Consider the following 15,179-nt stretch of genomic DNA (forward strand, 5'->3'; position numbering starts at 1 on the left):
CTGGCCGCTCCGTTGGCCGTGCCTAGGCTCGCCCCTGGTCGTGCCCGCGACGTGCTCACCGCATCCCGACCTCCTCTCCCTCGCATGGCGCCTGCCTGACGCCGCGGCCTCGCCGGCGCCTCGACGCCCACCGCCATCGCCGGACCCCCCGGCGCCTCTCCCTCACCGGACATCCCCGCGCCTCGCCGCCCGTCTTCGTCCTCCTGCACGACCGGAGCTCCTCCGCCTCATCGCGCCTCGCCGACTCCACCTCACCGTCCTGCCTCCTCTTCGTCACCATCGTCCCCGACGACCTCCTCGCCCCCCCGCTGCCCCGTCCCTACAAATCCCGGTGAGGCCACGACCTCCGCCCTCCTCCTTCCCCTGTCCCCGCGCCATCCGTGCCTCCCTCGGTGTGCCACCACGCGCACTCGCGTCCGCGTGCCGGAGCTCACGCTCTGGGCAGCACGCGCTCACCCCGCGCACTCCGGTGCTCCGCTCGCTCCCAGCACTTCAGTCAGGGCCGAGCCCCGCCGCTGCCACCGTGCGCCCACGCCCCCGCTCCCTTGGCCTCGTCCGCAGCCCCCCCCCCCGGTGCGCTGCCCAGCATCGCCGCCATCCATCGGTGCCGTCCGTGGCCGGGCTCCGGTGAGCCACCCGCCCACTACCCACTGGCGCCCGTCGCCTGTTCGGGTGTTACCGATGCCCGCATGCCCGTTTGGCCCCTGGCCCTATGACAGCCAGAGCCCACGTCCCCTTAGAACATTTTTATAAAGAAAAGAGATTTAAAAAAAGATTTATATAAAATAATAATAATTTAAAATAAATAAATAAATAAATAATATTAATAAAATAAAATTAACAATTAATTAATGAATTAACTAACTAACTTAATTAAGTAATTAAAGAATTAATTAGGCTAATTCATCCTGTTTAATTAATCTAATCAATTAGTTAAGTTAATTAAACCCTAATCAACCTAAACGGAGTATGACAGGTGGGTCCCACTGGACCCACACGTCAGTTTGACCAGTCAACACCCCTGTTGACTGCTGACGTCATGCTGACGTCGTGATGACGTCAACAAACACTGTTGTGGATAATGTTAGAATTAAACAATTAATTAAATTCAGAAAATGCATAAAACTTTGAAAATTAATATAAAATAAATTGTACCTCGGATGAAAAAACTTTGTACATGAAAGTTGCTCAGAACGACGAGACGAATCCGGATACGCAACCCGTTCGTCTGTCACGCATCCCTAGCATAGCGAACACGCAACTTTCCCCCTGCGACCCATCTGTCCGAAAATGCAAAACACCGGGAATACTTTCCCGGATGTTTCCCCCCTTCACCGGTACCACCTCGTACCACGTTAGGGTACACCTAGCATCACGCTTTGTCATGTCATGCATCGTCATGCATTTGTTTGCATTATATTTATTGTTTCTTCCCCCTCTTCTCTCGCTAGACACCGAGACCGATGCTACTGGTACCCAGTTCGACTACGGTGTTGACGACCACTCTCTCTTGCCAGAGCAACCAGGCAAGCCCCCCTTTTGATCACCAGATATCGCCTACTCTTCTCCCTACTGCTTGCATTAGAGTAGTGTAACATGTTACTGCTTTCCGTTAATCCTATTCTGATGCATAGCCTGTCCTTGCCACTACTGTTGATACCTTTACGTGCAATCCTAATGCTTAGTATAGGATGCTAGTTTATCATCAGTGGAAATACATTCTTGTCCGTCTGCCATGCTATACTATCGGTTCGTGATCACTCGGGAGTTGATCACGGGTATATACTATATACTTTATACAGGATACATGTGGTGACTAAAGACGGGTCGGCTTGTGGAGCACCCGCGAGTGATTCACGGATTGGGGGCTGAAAGGACCTTTGTCCCAACGGCCCTCTGTGTGGATCTTTGTGGCGAAGCGACAGGGCAGGTTGAGACCACCTAGGAGAGAGGTATGCCTGGCCCTGGTCGGCGTTCGCGGTTATTTCAAAATAACACGCTTAACGAGATCTTGGTATTTGATCTGAGTCTGGCTACTGGCCTATACGCACTAACCATCTACGCGGGGACAATTATGGGCACTCGACGTCGTGGTATCAGCCGAAGCCTTCGTGACGTCAGCGACTGAGTGGCGCGCGCCGGATTGGACCGTAAGCCTGCTCTTGTATTAAGGGGGCTAGTTCTGCTTCCGGCCGCGTTCAGAACGTGCAGGTGTGCAAAGGACGATGGGCCTAGACCCCTGCGCCATAGGATTTAGACCGGCGTGCTGACCTCTCTGTTGTGCCTAGGTAGGGCTGCGACGTGTTGATCTTGCGAGGCCGGGCATGACCCAGGAAAGTGTGTCCGGCCAAATGGGATCGAGCGTGTTGGGATATGTGGTGCACCCCTGCAGGGAAGTTAATCTATTCGAATAGCCGTGATCTTCGGTAACAGGATGACTTGGAGTTGTACCTTGACCTTATGACAACTAGAACCGGATACTTAATAAAACATACCCTTCCAAGTGCCAAATACAACCGGTGATTGCTCTCTCACAGGGCGACAAGGGGAGGATCATCGGTTAGGGTTATGCTATGCGATGCTACTTGGAGGACTTCAGTCTACTCTCTTCTACATGCTGCAAGATGGAGGTGGCCAGAAGCGTAGTCTTCGATAGGATTAGCTATCCCCCTCTTATTCTGGCTTTCTGCAGTTCAGTCCACCGATACGGCCCTTTACACATTTACCCATGCATATGTAGTGTAGCTCCTTGCTTGCGAGTACTTTGGATGAGTACTCACGGTTGCTTTCTCCCTCTTTTTCCCCTATCCCTTCTACCTAGTTGTCGCAACCAGATGTTGGAGCCCAGGATCCAGACGTCACCGTCGACGATGACTCCTACTGCACCGGAGGTGCGTACTACTACGTGCTGCCCGCTGATGACGACCAGGAGTAGTTAGGAGGATCCTAGGCATGAGGCCTGCGCCTCTTTTGATCTGTATCCCAGTTTATGCTAGACTTCTTAAGGCAAACTTGTTTAACTTATGTCTGTACTCAGATATTGTTGCTTCCGCTGACTCGTCTATGATCGAGCTCTTGTATTCGAGCCTTCGAGGCCCCTGGCTTGTAATATGATGCTTGTATGACTTATTTTATTTGTAGAGTTGTGTTGTGATATCTTCCCGTGAGTCCTTGATCTTGATCGTACACATTTGCGTGTATGATTAGTGTACGATCAAATCGGGGGCGTCACAACATCATACCATGGGTTTCATGAATCACCATATCCATAGATTCTTGACACAGCTTGTTGCCAGATAATCTTCAGTGTGTGAAAGGCATCAAGCTTCCATGCGATGGATGGCTTTTGCAAACCTGAGATGCGGCGATGTGGTTCATGCCAATAGCAAATATGCACAACTTGATTCATACTGATATCTAGACTAAGCCATGTATTCTACTGCTGTAGCACGACCCTCTTTTGTTCGATATTATGTATTGTTGTTAGTTTGAAGCACTCCTCTGGTTTGAAGGATAGATACCTTTCTGGGATCAGCTGCATCCTAACTCACCTGCGCAGGATGTACTGATAATGATGATGGAGATGTTGTGCAGTATATACATATCCATATATATATAGGGTCGGGCTATTCGTCACCCTGGGTGAGGAATAATTATTCTTCATCCTTCTTTATTTTACTATCAATGCACCGTAATTTTACGTTTCGTAAGTTTTGTCTTATTTCCGACGCAAAAAGGGACCATAAGAAAATATATAATCGCCATAAAAAATATTTTATGTTATGTAAAATTACAAATATAAAAACATAGTCTAAAATACACATAAACTGCAAATTTTCATGTCTTATGACCTATATTTTTATTTTTATGTCAAATTTTACGTAATTAATCAATAGGAATGTAACTATTTGAATTCGAAACGTAATTTAATGATGAAATGATCGTAAGATTACCTCGGGTGAAGAATAACTTATTCTGCACCCTGGGTGATGAATAGTAACACTATATATATATATATATATCAATTAGGCTTCAAGTGCGTACTTGTTAGTTAAAGCTATGGTTAAAATGTGACACTAAATACGACTAGTAAGCAATACAATTGCAGTACTAGTATATGTCGATCAAATTATTCATCATGTCCACACATTGAATTGACGTGACAACACGCTGCGCGTGAGGTGACACAAGAACCCCGGCGGCGTGTTCGGGTATTCTGGACTTCAGATTTGGAGTATCACTTATCTGTCGAAATATTTCATCATTCACTTAAAAAAGTTGATTGATCATACATTGAGTACCATATAACTGGAATTAACCGGTGCAATTGAAGAAGGATTGGCCGGTTCTACCGGCTGGCGTCAAGTTTCGATCCCACGGACCAAGAGCTGATCGAGCACCTTGAGGCCAAAGTGAGTGCTGACAGCGCGAGATCTCACCCTCTCCTTGATTTGTTCATAGAAACCATCGACAGCGAGCATGGCATATGCTAGACCCATCCTGAGAAACTTCCAGGTAAGACACTAATCGGCCGTCTACTTGCACAAACATATTCCTTTTTTATAGCTATATTTTTCTTTTTAGACGTAGACCTGGTGAAGCAATTACAATTTTACAATTAATAAAAAGTGAAACAAGTGACTTCAATATGCCAAAGATGTTATGAAAATGCCAACTATGTACACTAAAACCTATATTCGACAATACTGCAGGTATCACACTGAGTGGCCTAAGCAAGCATTTCTTACAGCGCAATGCCAGGGCGTTCAAAAGGGGCACGTGGACGCGTCGCAAGATACAGTCAGAGTGCGGCATGCACGCGATGTGGCACAACACCGGCAATACCTTGCCGATGATGGTCAACGGCCGTTAGACGGGCAGCAAAAAGGTTCTGGTGCTGCACACCAACAAGAACTTCGACCGCCAGAGGACCAACTGGGTGATGCACCAGTACCACCTCATGGACCTGGAGCAAGAGAAGGAGTGGGAGCTGGTCCTCTGCAAGATTTTCTACCAGACGAACACTAGGGCCAGGAGTAAAAAGATTATAAGTTAGTTTGGTATTGGTACTTGTACTTGTACTAGGTTGTCGTCCGCAAGTTGGTATTCTTGTTAGCGATGTTAGTTTGGTATTGGTACTTGTTAACGATGTTAGTTTTGTACCGTTAGTTTGGTATTGGTACTTTTACTGAATCAAACACACATCCAAGTTCTATTTTCCTCTTGAAACGCATGTCCTACATCTGTTTTCTAATCACTACCTATAGTTTTACAATTCATATACACGTATCATTATATTGAAAATACATAAAATTCCCTTTTCATATTTACATCCTTATTTTTGTTGTTGTTTTCCCTCCCAGCGCTGATTATTTTACCACTGGTTTTCACTTAAACCAACTCAATTGTCCCACGTCTTATTTGCTTACAAAAACAAAACGATTTTTTGGCAAATCAATAAGTTCTTAAAAAATGTTTATCATTTCGGGATTACAAAAGTTCGGACTCCACCAAAATATGCAAAATAAGGTTGAACTTTTTGACTGTGGTCTTGGGCAGAAAATGGGTTGTAATAAATTACTTAAGAATTAGCAAATGCGCTGCAAATTATTAAAAAATAGCAAATGGGCTCTATGTTGTCTGCCATAGATTTGGAGGCTGACTTGTGGGCCTACTAAGTTCATGCATATACAAGGTTTCTCAAAAAAGAAACTTAGTCAACAATCGACTCTACCAGCGTCAGACTGTTAGATGTCAATCTAACGATAATCGTGCTTCTTCAGTCTCTGATCTTCCTGCCCCAGCCGCCCAAACCAGCACCGTCGGAACCGCCTACTCCCGCCTCCCCTGGCCGGCTATGCTGCCGGGAAAGCCTCACGGCCCCATCATATACTCACATCCCTGGCCTGTCTATCCCTCTACTCACCCACACCTCCTGTTATTCTCTAGGGACGGCAGACGAACCAGTAAACCCTCGTAGTCCTCCGCGTGGGAAACAACTACCGAGTCTTCCCTGGCTCCGTGTCGTTCCCTTCCTAGGCCTCACCGTCGTCCACCGCCCTGGTGCTCTCGGCGGGCCTGGTCAACATGGTCAATGAACGACATCCATCGAAACTGGACTGTATGTGGAGAGGCTGACAGCTGGGTCCACAGTCGCACGCAAGGAAATGCCTCCTTATTACGCGCAAAAATAATGATTCCTCCACCTGACATCTCGGACCCACCGAGAGGGCCTCTGTATTTCACGGAAAAAACGTTACCGCCGCTGACAGCTCGGACCCACCAGCTATATCTTCGCACGCAAGGAAGTGCCTCCTTATTACGCACAAAAAATGAATACTCCCCCTGCTAGCTGGGACCCAGTATAGTGGCAGGCTGACTTGTGGGCCTACTAAGTTGACGGGGATGGAGGGCTTTGTCAACTTAGTCAATATGCATGATTCTAGCTCCAGTGACCGTACGATGTCCATCCAACGGTCGTAGTGCTTCTTCAACCTCTGGTCTTCTTGCTCCAGCAGCCCAAACCAGCGCCGGTCGTGCCTCGTGCTCCTGCCTCCCGTGGCCGGCTGCGATGCGGTGGAGGCCTCACCGCCCCCTACAACTCCCAGCGCTGGCCAGGCCATCCCTCTACTCGCCCACACCCCCTGTTATTCTGCGGCGATGGCAGCCTCACACCGCAGCGAACCAGTGAACCCTCATACTCCTCTACGCGTGGGCATCCGCTGCCGCGTCTTCCCCGGCTCCGCGTCGTCCCTTCCTAGGCCTCGCCGTCGTCCACCGCCCTGGTGCTCTCGGTGCGACGTGGTCAACATGGTCAAGGAACAACTTCCATCGGACGTGGAATGTACATGGAGAGGCTGACAGCTGGGTCCATGGCCGCAACAAGGAAGTGCCTCCTTATTACGCGCAAAATAATTATTCGTCCACCTGACAGCGGGGACCCACCGGACGGGCCACCGTATTTTGCGAAAAAAATGTTTCCCCCTGACTGCTGGGACCCACCAGCTACATCTTCGCATGCAAGGAAGTGCGTTCGGGCAAAAAAAACATTTCGCCCCCTGACTGCTGGGACCCACCAGCTACATCTTCGCACGCAAGGAAGTGCCTGACAGTCGGGACCCACCTGGTCGAAGCGTACATAGCATTGTCTTTCTGGTCGCAAATGTGTACGTACATACTGGTCCATATAGAGGTGCGCACGTGTCATAGTACAGGCGCACACGTAGCATGTACATGTACGTACAGCGGCCAGTGTGCAAGAAAGAAAATACGACCACGTACGTACATACGGGCAGGGTCTCGACTGCCTACTCGCGCATACGTACGGCCAGGGCTCGTGTACATGGCTGGGTCGGAACAAAGAAACAGCGTCGTCGTCGTGTTCATTGGGAGCCAACCGGTTGGGTCAGAACGGAATGCGTCGTCATGTTCATCGGGAGGGCTTGGACAGAACAGCCGATGGAAACAAGGCCTGACATACCGCACAATACAGGAAACGGCCTTGTGTTCGACCGACCACGTTCGAAACGGGATCATGTTCATCGGGAGGGGTCTGGTGTACCACAAAATGGAGGAAATGGACCTCCTACGGTCGAAACGGGGTCCTGTTGATCGGGAGGGGTGTGGCATAGCGCAAAACGGAGGAAACGGACTTGTGTTGGAGCACTACGGTCGAAACGGGGGTCATGTTCATCGGGAGGGGTGTGGCGCACCGCAAAATGGGACTCCACAGGATACTGTTCATCTCCACCGTCGACCCCCTCCAGCCTCCACGGGCTACTGTTCATCCACCGTCGACCTCCTCCAGCCTCCACGTGTGACTGTTCATCCATGGTCTCCTGTTCATCCAGCCTCCACCGCACGCTACTCCACAGGCTACTATTCAACCAACCCTCTCTACGGGCTCCTGTTCAACCACCCAACCACGAGCTACTGTTCATCTAGCCCTCCATCGCGTACTGTTCATCCAGCCCTCCACGGGGTGGTCCTGTTCATCCAGCCCTCCACGGGGTGGTCCTGTTCATCCAGCCCTCCACGGGGTCCTGTTCATCCAGCCCCAACCGGCTCGATCGATCGGGGTCCTGTTCATCCAGAGGCAACACCATGGGGTCCTGGTCATCCACCCCCACCGGGAACTGTTCATCCAAACCCCCCAGCAACGCTCACTGTTCATCCAGAGGCAGCATCGATCGACATCAGTTAGCAGCAGTAGCGAAGGAATCGCTCGATCAGGTTCAGTTAACAGCCATCGATCGATCGCTCGGGTTCAGTAACGCATAGGATACAGTGCAATCGCTAATGTTCAGTAGGCGAACGCCTCGCTCGGGTTCAGTTAGAGCCCAACACCTCGCACCCACATGTGTGCGTGTACGAGAGAAACACGCAAACCTCCATGCATCGCTCGGCCCCGACCACCCACCGTAACCGGGAACACCCCGATATTTTCCTCACCCTCACTTCTACCATGGTTTTTTCCATCATGGACAGCCCAAAGAATGTCATGTAGCTGCGTCTCCGGCCCGCCCAGGACGAAGAGCCCATTTTCTGTCATCATTTTTTGTCATAGAAGTAGGAGCCCACCACATCTATGATGATACCGGGTTTTGTCACAATTATCGTCATAGAAGTGTAATAAGTATGACAGGAAAAAATTTGTTCGGCCCAAAATGTCACGGATGTGTCTTTTTTTTGAAGTGCAAGTCCTAGTAGGATTCCCTTTCCTTTTCGGAGTAGGAAAGAAGGAAAGGAGGGAGAGGGAGAAGGAAAGGGGGGCGCTGCGCCCCCACCCCTTGCCCAATTCAGTTTGGGCAGGGGGAGGTGCGCGCCACCTCATGGCCCTTCTTCCCTCTCTCCACTAAAGCCCAATAAGACCCATTAACTTCCCTGGCAAATTCCCGTAACTCTCCGGTACTCCAAAAAATACCCAAATCACTCGGAACCTTTTCGATGTCCGAATATAGCCTTCCAATATATTGATCTTTACCTCCCGGCCATTTCGAGACTCCTCGTCATGTCCATGATCTCATCTGGGACTCCGAACAAACTTCGGTCATCAAATCACATGACTCATAATATAAATTGTCATCGAATGTTAAGTGTGCGGACCCTACGGGTTCAAGAACTATGTAGACATGACAGAGACACATCTCCGGTCAATAACCAATAGCGGAACCTGATGCTCATATTGGCTCCTACATATTCTACAAAGATGTTTACCGGTCATCCCGCATAACCACATACGTTATTCCCTTTGTCACCGGTATGTTACTTGCCCGAGATTTGATCCTCGGTATCATCATACCTAGTTCAATCTCGTTACCACCAAGTCTCTTTACTCGTTTCTTAATGCATCATCCTGTAACTAACTCATTATTCACATTGCTTGCAAGGCTTATAGTGATGTGCATTACCGAGAGGGCCCAAAGATACCTCTCCGATACACGGAGTGACAAATCCTAATCTTGATCTATGCCAACTCAACAAACACCATAGGAGACACTTGTAGAGCATCTTTATAATCACCCAGTTATGTTGTGACGTTTGATAGCACACAAGGTGTTCCTCCGGTATTCAGGAGTTGCATAATCTCATAGTGAGAGGAAGATGTATAAGTCATGAAGAAAGCAATAGTAATAATATGCTAAGATAACGGATGGGTCTTGTCCATCACATCATTCTCTAATGATGTGATCCCGTTCATCAAATGACAACACATGTCTATGGTCAGGAAACTTAACCATCTTTCATTAACGAGCTAGTCTAGTAGAGGCATACTAGGGACACTCTGTTTTGTCTATATATTCACAGATGTACTAAGTTTCCAGTTAATACAATTCTAGCATGAATAATAAACATTTATCATGATATAAGGAAATATAAATAAAAACTTTATTATTGCCTCTAGGGCATATTTCCTTCAGTCTCCCACTTGCAGTAGAGTCTATAATCTAGTTCACATCGTCATGTGATTTAACACCAATAGTTCACATCTTTATGTGATTAGTTCACATCTCCATGTAACTAACACCCAAAGGGTTTACTAAGGTGTTATCGTGTTTTGCTTGTGAGAGAAGTTTAGTCAATGGGTCTGCCACATTCAGAGCCGTATGAATTTTGCCAATTTTCTATGTCTACAATGCTCTACACGCAGCTACTCTAGCTAATTCCTCCCACTTTCAATATGTATCTAGAATGAGACTTAGAGTCATCCGGATCAGTGTTAGAGCTTGCATCGACGTAACCCTTTACGACGAACTTTTTTCCACCTCCAACCGAGAAACATGTCCTTATTCCACTAAGGATGATTTGGACCGTTGTCCAGTGATCCACTCCTGGATCCCTATTGTACCCTCTTGCCAAACTCATGGTGAGTTACACTATAGGTTTGGTACACAACATAGCATACTTTATAGAACCTATGACTGAGGCATAGGGAATGACTTTTCATTCTCTTTCTATTTTATGCCATGGTCGGGTTTTGAGTCTTTACTCAACTTCACACCTTACAACTCAGGCAAGAACTCCTTCTTTGACTGACCCAATTTGAACTCCTTCAAAATCTTATCAAGGTATGTACTCATTGAAAAATCTTATCAAGTGTCTTGATTTATCTCTATATATCTTGATGCTCAATATGTAAGCAGCTTCACCGAGGACTTTTTTAAACTCCTTTCAAACACTCCTGTATGCTTTCCAGAAAATTCTACATCATTTCCGATCAACAATATGTCATTTACATATACTTATCAAAAGGGCTATAGTGCTCCCACTCACTTTCTTGTAAATACAAGCTTCTTCAAAAGTCTGTATAGAACTATATGCTTTGATCAACTCATCAAAGAATATATTCCAACTCCGAGATGCTTGCACCAGTCCATAGATGGATCACTAGAGCTTGCACACCTTGTTAGCACCTTTAGGATCGACAAAACCTTCTGGTTGCATCATATACAACTCTTCTTTAATAAATCCATTAAGGAATGTAGTCTTGACATCCATTTGCCAGATTTCATAAAATGCGGCAATTACTAAAATGATTCGGACAGACTTGAGCATTGATACGAGTGAGAGAATCTCATCGTATTCAACACCTTGTTATCGAAAACCTTTTTCGACAATTCAAGCTTTGTAGATAGTAACACTACCATCAGCGTCCTTCTTCCTCCTAAACATCCATTTATTCTCTATGGATCGTCGATCATTGGGCAAGTTCACCAAAGTCCACACTTTGTTCTTATACATGGATCCCATCTTAGATTTCATGGCCTCAAGACATTTCGCGGAATCTGGGCTCATCATCGCTTCCTCATAGTACGTAGGTTCATCATGGTCTAGTAACATGACTTCTAGAACAGGATTATCGTACCACTCTGGTGCGTAACATACTCTGTTTGACCTACGATGTTCGGTAGTAACTTGACATGAAGTTTCATGATCATCATCATTAACTTCCTCACTAATTAGTATAGGCATCACTGGAACTGATTTATGTGATGAACCATTTTCCAATTTGGGAGAAGATACAACTACCTCATCAAGTTCTACTTTCCTCCCACTCACTTCTTTCGAGAGAAATTCCTTCTCTAGAAATGATCCATTCTTAGCAATGAATATCTTGCCTTCGGATCTCTGATAGAAGGTGTAACCAACAGTTTCTTTTGGGTATCCTATGAAGACGCATTTCTCCGATTTGGGTTCGAACTTATCAGGTTGAAGCTTTTTCACATAAGCATCACAACCCCAGACTCTAAGAAACCATAGGTTAGGTTTCTTGCCAAACCAAAGTTCACACGGTGTCGTCTCAACAGATTTAGACGGTGCCCTATTTAATGTGAATGCAGTTGTCTCTAATGCATAAGCCCAAAACGATAGTGGTAAATCGGTAAGAGACATCATAGATCGCACCATATCCAATATAGTACGGTTACGATGTTTGGACACACCATTACGCTATGGTGTTCCAGGTGGCATGAGTTGTGAAACTATTCCACATTGTTTTAAATGAAGGCCAAACTCGTAAATCAAATATTTGCCTCCACAATCAGATCGCAAAAACTTTATTTCTTGTTACGATGATTCTCCACTTCACTCTAAAATTCTTTGATCTTTTCAAATGTTTCAGACTTGTGTTTCATTAAGTAGATATAACCATATCTTCCCAAATCATCTGTGAAAGTCAGAAAATAAGGTTACTCGTCACGAGCCTCAACACTCATTGGACCGCATACATCGGTATGTATTATTTCCAATAAGTCAGTGGTTCGCTGCATTGTTCCGGAGAATGGAATTTCGGTCATCTTGCCCATGAGGCATGGTTCGCAAGTATCAAATGATTCATAATCAAGTGATTCCAAAATCCCATCTGCATGGAGTTTCTTCATGTGCTTTACACCAATATGATCAAAATGGCAGTGCCACAAATATGTTGCACTATCATTATCAACTTTGCATCTTTTAGCATCAATATTATGAATATGTGTATCACTACGATCGAGATTCAATAAACCATTTACATTGGGTGTATGACCATAGAAGGTTTTATTCATGTAAACGGAACAACAATTATTCTATGACTTAAATGAATAACGGTATCGCAATAAACATGATCCAATCATATTCATGCTCAACGCAAACACCAAATAACATTTATTTAGGTCGAACACTAATCCTTAAGGTAGAGGGAGTGTGCGATGGTGATCGTATCAACCTTAGAATCACTTCCAACACACATCATCACCTCGTCCTTAAATAGTTTATGTTCATTTTACAACTCATGTTTCAAGTTACTAATCATAGCAACTAAACCGGTATCAGATACCCTGGGTTACTATGAACACTAGTAAAGTACACATCAATAACATGTATATCAAATATACCTTTGTTCACTTTGCCATCCTTCTTATCCCCCAAGTATTTGGGGTAGTTCCGCTTCCAGTGAACATTCCCTTTGCAGTAGAAGCACTCAGTTTTAGGCTTAGGTCTAGCTTTGGGTTTCTTCATGAGAGTGGCTACTTGCTTGCCATTCTTTCTTGAAGTTCCCTTTCTTTTCCTTTGCCCCTTTTCTTGAAACTAGTGGTCTTATTAACCATCAACACTTGATGCACTTTCTTGATTTCTACCTTTGCCGATTTTAGCATCGCGAAGAGCTCGGGAATCATTTTCATCACCCCTTGCATATTATAGTTCATCATGAAGTTCCAGTAGCTTGGTGATAGTGACTAGAGAACTCTGTCAATCACTATCTTATCTGGAAGATTAACTCCCACTTTATTCAAGGGATTGTACTACCCAAACATTCTGAGTACATGCTCACTGGGTGAGCCATTCTCCTCCATCTTGTAGGCAAAGTACTTGTCAGAGGTCTCATACGTCTCAACATGGGCATGAGTCTGAAATACTAATTTCAACTCTTGGAACATCTCATATGCTCCATGGCGTTCAAAATGTTTTTGAAGTCCCGGTTCTAAGCCGTAAAGCATGGTGCACTAAACTATCAAGTAGTCATCATACCGAGCTTATCAAATGTTCATAACGTCTGCATCTACTCCTGTAAATAGTTCTGTCACCTAGCGGTGCATCAAGGACATAATTCTTCTGTGCAGCAACGAGGATAATCCTCAGATCATGGACCCAGTCCGCATCATTGCTACGATCATCTTTCAACTTAGTTTTCTCTAGGAACATATCAAAAACATAGGGGAGCTACAACGCGAGCTATTTATCTACAACATAGATATGCAAAAACTATCAGGACTAAGTTCATGACAAATTAAGTTCAATTAATCATATTACTTAAGAACTCCCACTTAGATAGACATCCATCGAGTCATCTAAATAATCACGTGATCCATATCAACTAAACCATGTCCGATCATCACGTGAGATGGAGTAGTCTTCAATGGTGAACATCTCTATGTTGATCATATCTACTATATGATTCACGTTCGACCTTTCGGTCTCCAGTTTTCCAAGGCCATATATACATATGCTAGGCTCGTCATGTTTAACCTGAGTATTCTGCACGTGCAAAACTGGCTTGCACCCGTTGTATGTGAACGTAGAGCTTATCACTCCCGATCATCACGTGGTGTCTCGGCACGACGAACTGTCGCAACGGTGCATACTTAGGGAGAACACTTATACCTTGAAATTGTAGTAAGGGATCATCTCATAATGCTACCGTCGTACTAAGCAAAATAAGATGCATAAAGGATAAACATCACATGCAATCAAAATATGTGACATGATATGGCCATTATCATCTTGTGCCTTTGATCTCCATCTCCAAAGTACCGTCATGATCTTCATCGTCACCGGCATGACAACGTGATCTCCATCATCTTGATCTCTATCAACGTGTCGTCACATGGTCATCTCGCCAACTATTTGTAACACCCAGGATGTAACTTTCCCTATTTGTACTCCAACTCTTGCCATTTTCGGCATTAAGTTATATTTATTTCTCGGGTTCGGGTCTTTGTCTCCGTCTGTTGTTTTCTTTGTCATGCATCTCATAGCATGTCATCATGTGGATTGCATTTGCATACATGTTCATCTCATGCATCCGAGCTTTTTCCCCGTTGTCCGTTTTGCATTCCGGCGCTTCGTTCTCCTCCGGTGGTCATTTCTAGCTTTCTTTCGTGTTTGGGGTTTAAACATTTCCGGATTGGACCGATACTTGCCAAGCGGCCTTGGGTTACTACCGGTAGACCGCCTGTCAAGTTTCGTATCAATTGGACTTCGTTTGATACTCCAACAGTTAACCGAGGGACCGAAAAGGCCTCGTGTGTGTTGCAGCCCAACACCCCTCCAATTTGGCCCAAAACCCACCAAACTCTGCTCCATGTCCTAGAGCGTTCGATCACGATCACGTGGCCGAAAACCGCACCTCATTTGGACTCTCCTAGCTCCACTTATGCCTATAAATAGCACCCCCATTCCAAATTCCGGACCCCCCTCCCCGAAACCCTAGATCCACTCTCACCGCGCCCGCCGGACAAATTTTGCACCGACGGACATTGTCCAGCCGCACTGCCGCCGCCACGTGTCCGCCTCCCACTGGTCCGGGTGCATCTCGCCGCCGCCGGCCCGCAAGCCAGCCGCGGGCCCTCCCCGGCCCGGAGCCGCCTCGCCGCCTGCTCCGCCCCGCGCCGCCGCCTGCTCTGCCCCGCACCGCCACC

The sequence above is a fragment of the Triticum dicoccoides genome, chromosome 4A (assembly GCF_002162155.2).
Source record: "Triticum dicoccoides isolate Atlit2015 ecotype Zavitan chromosome 4A, WEW_v2.0, whole genome shotgun sequence".
Taxonomy (NCBI): Eukaryota; Viridiplantae; Streptophyta; class Magnoliopsida; order Poales; family Poaceae; genus Triticum; species Triticum dicoccoides.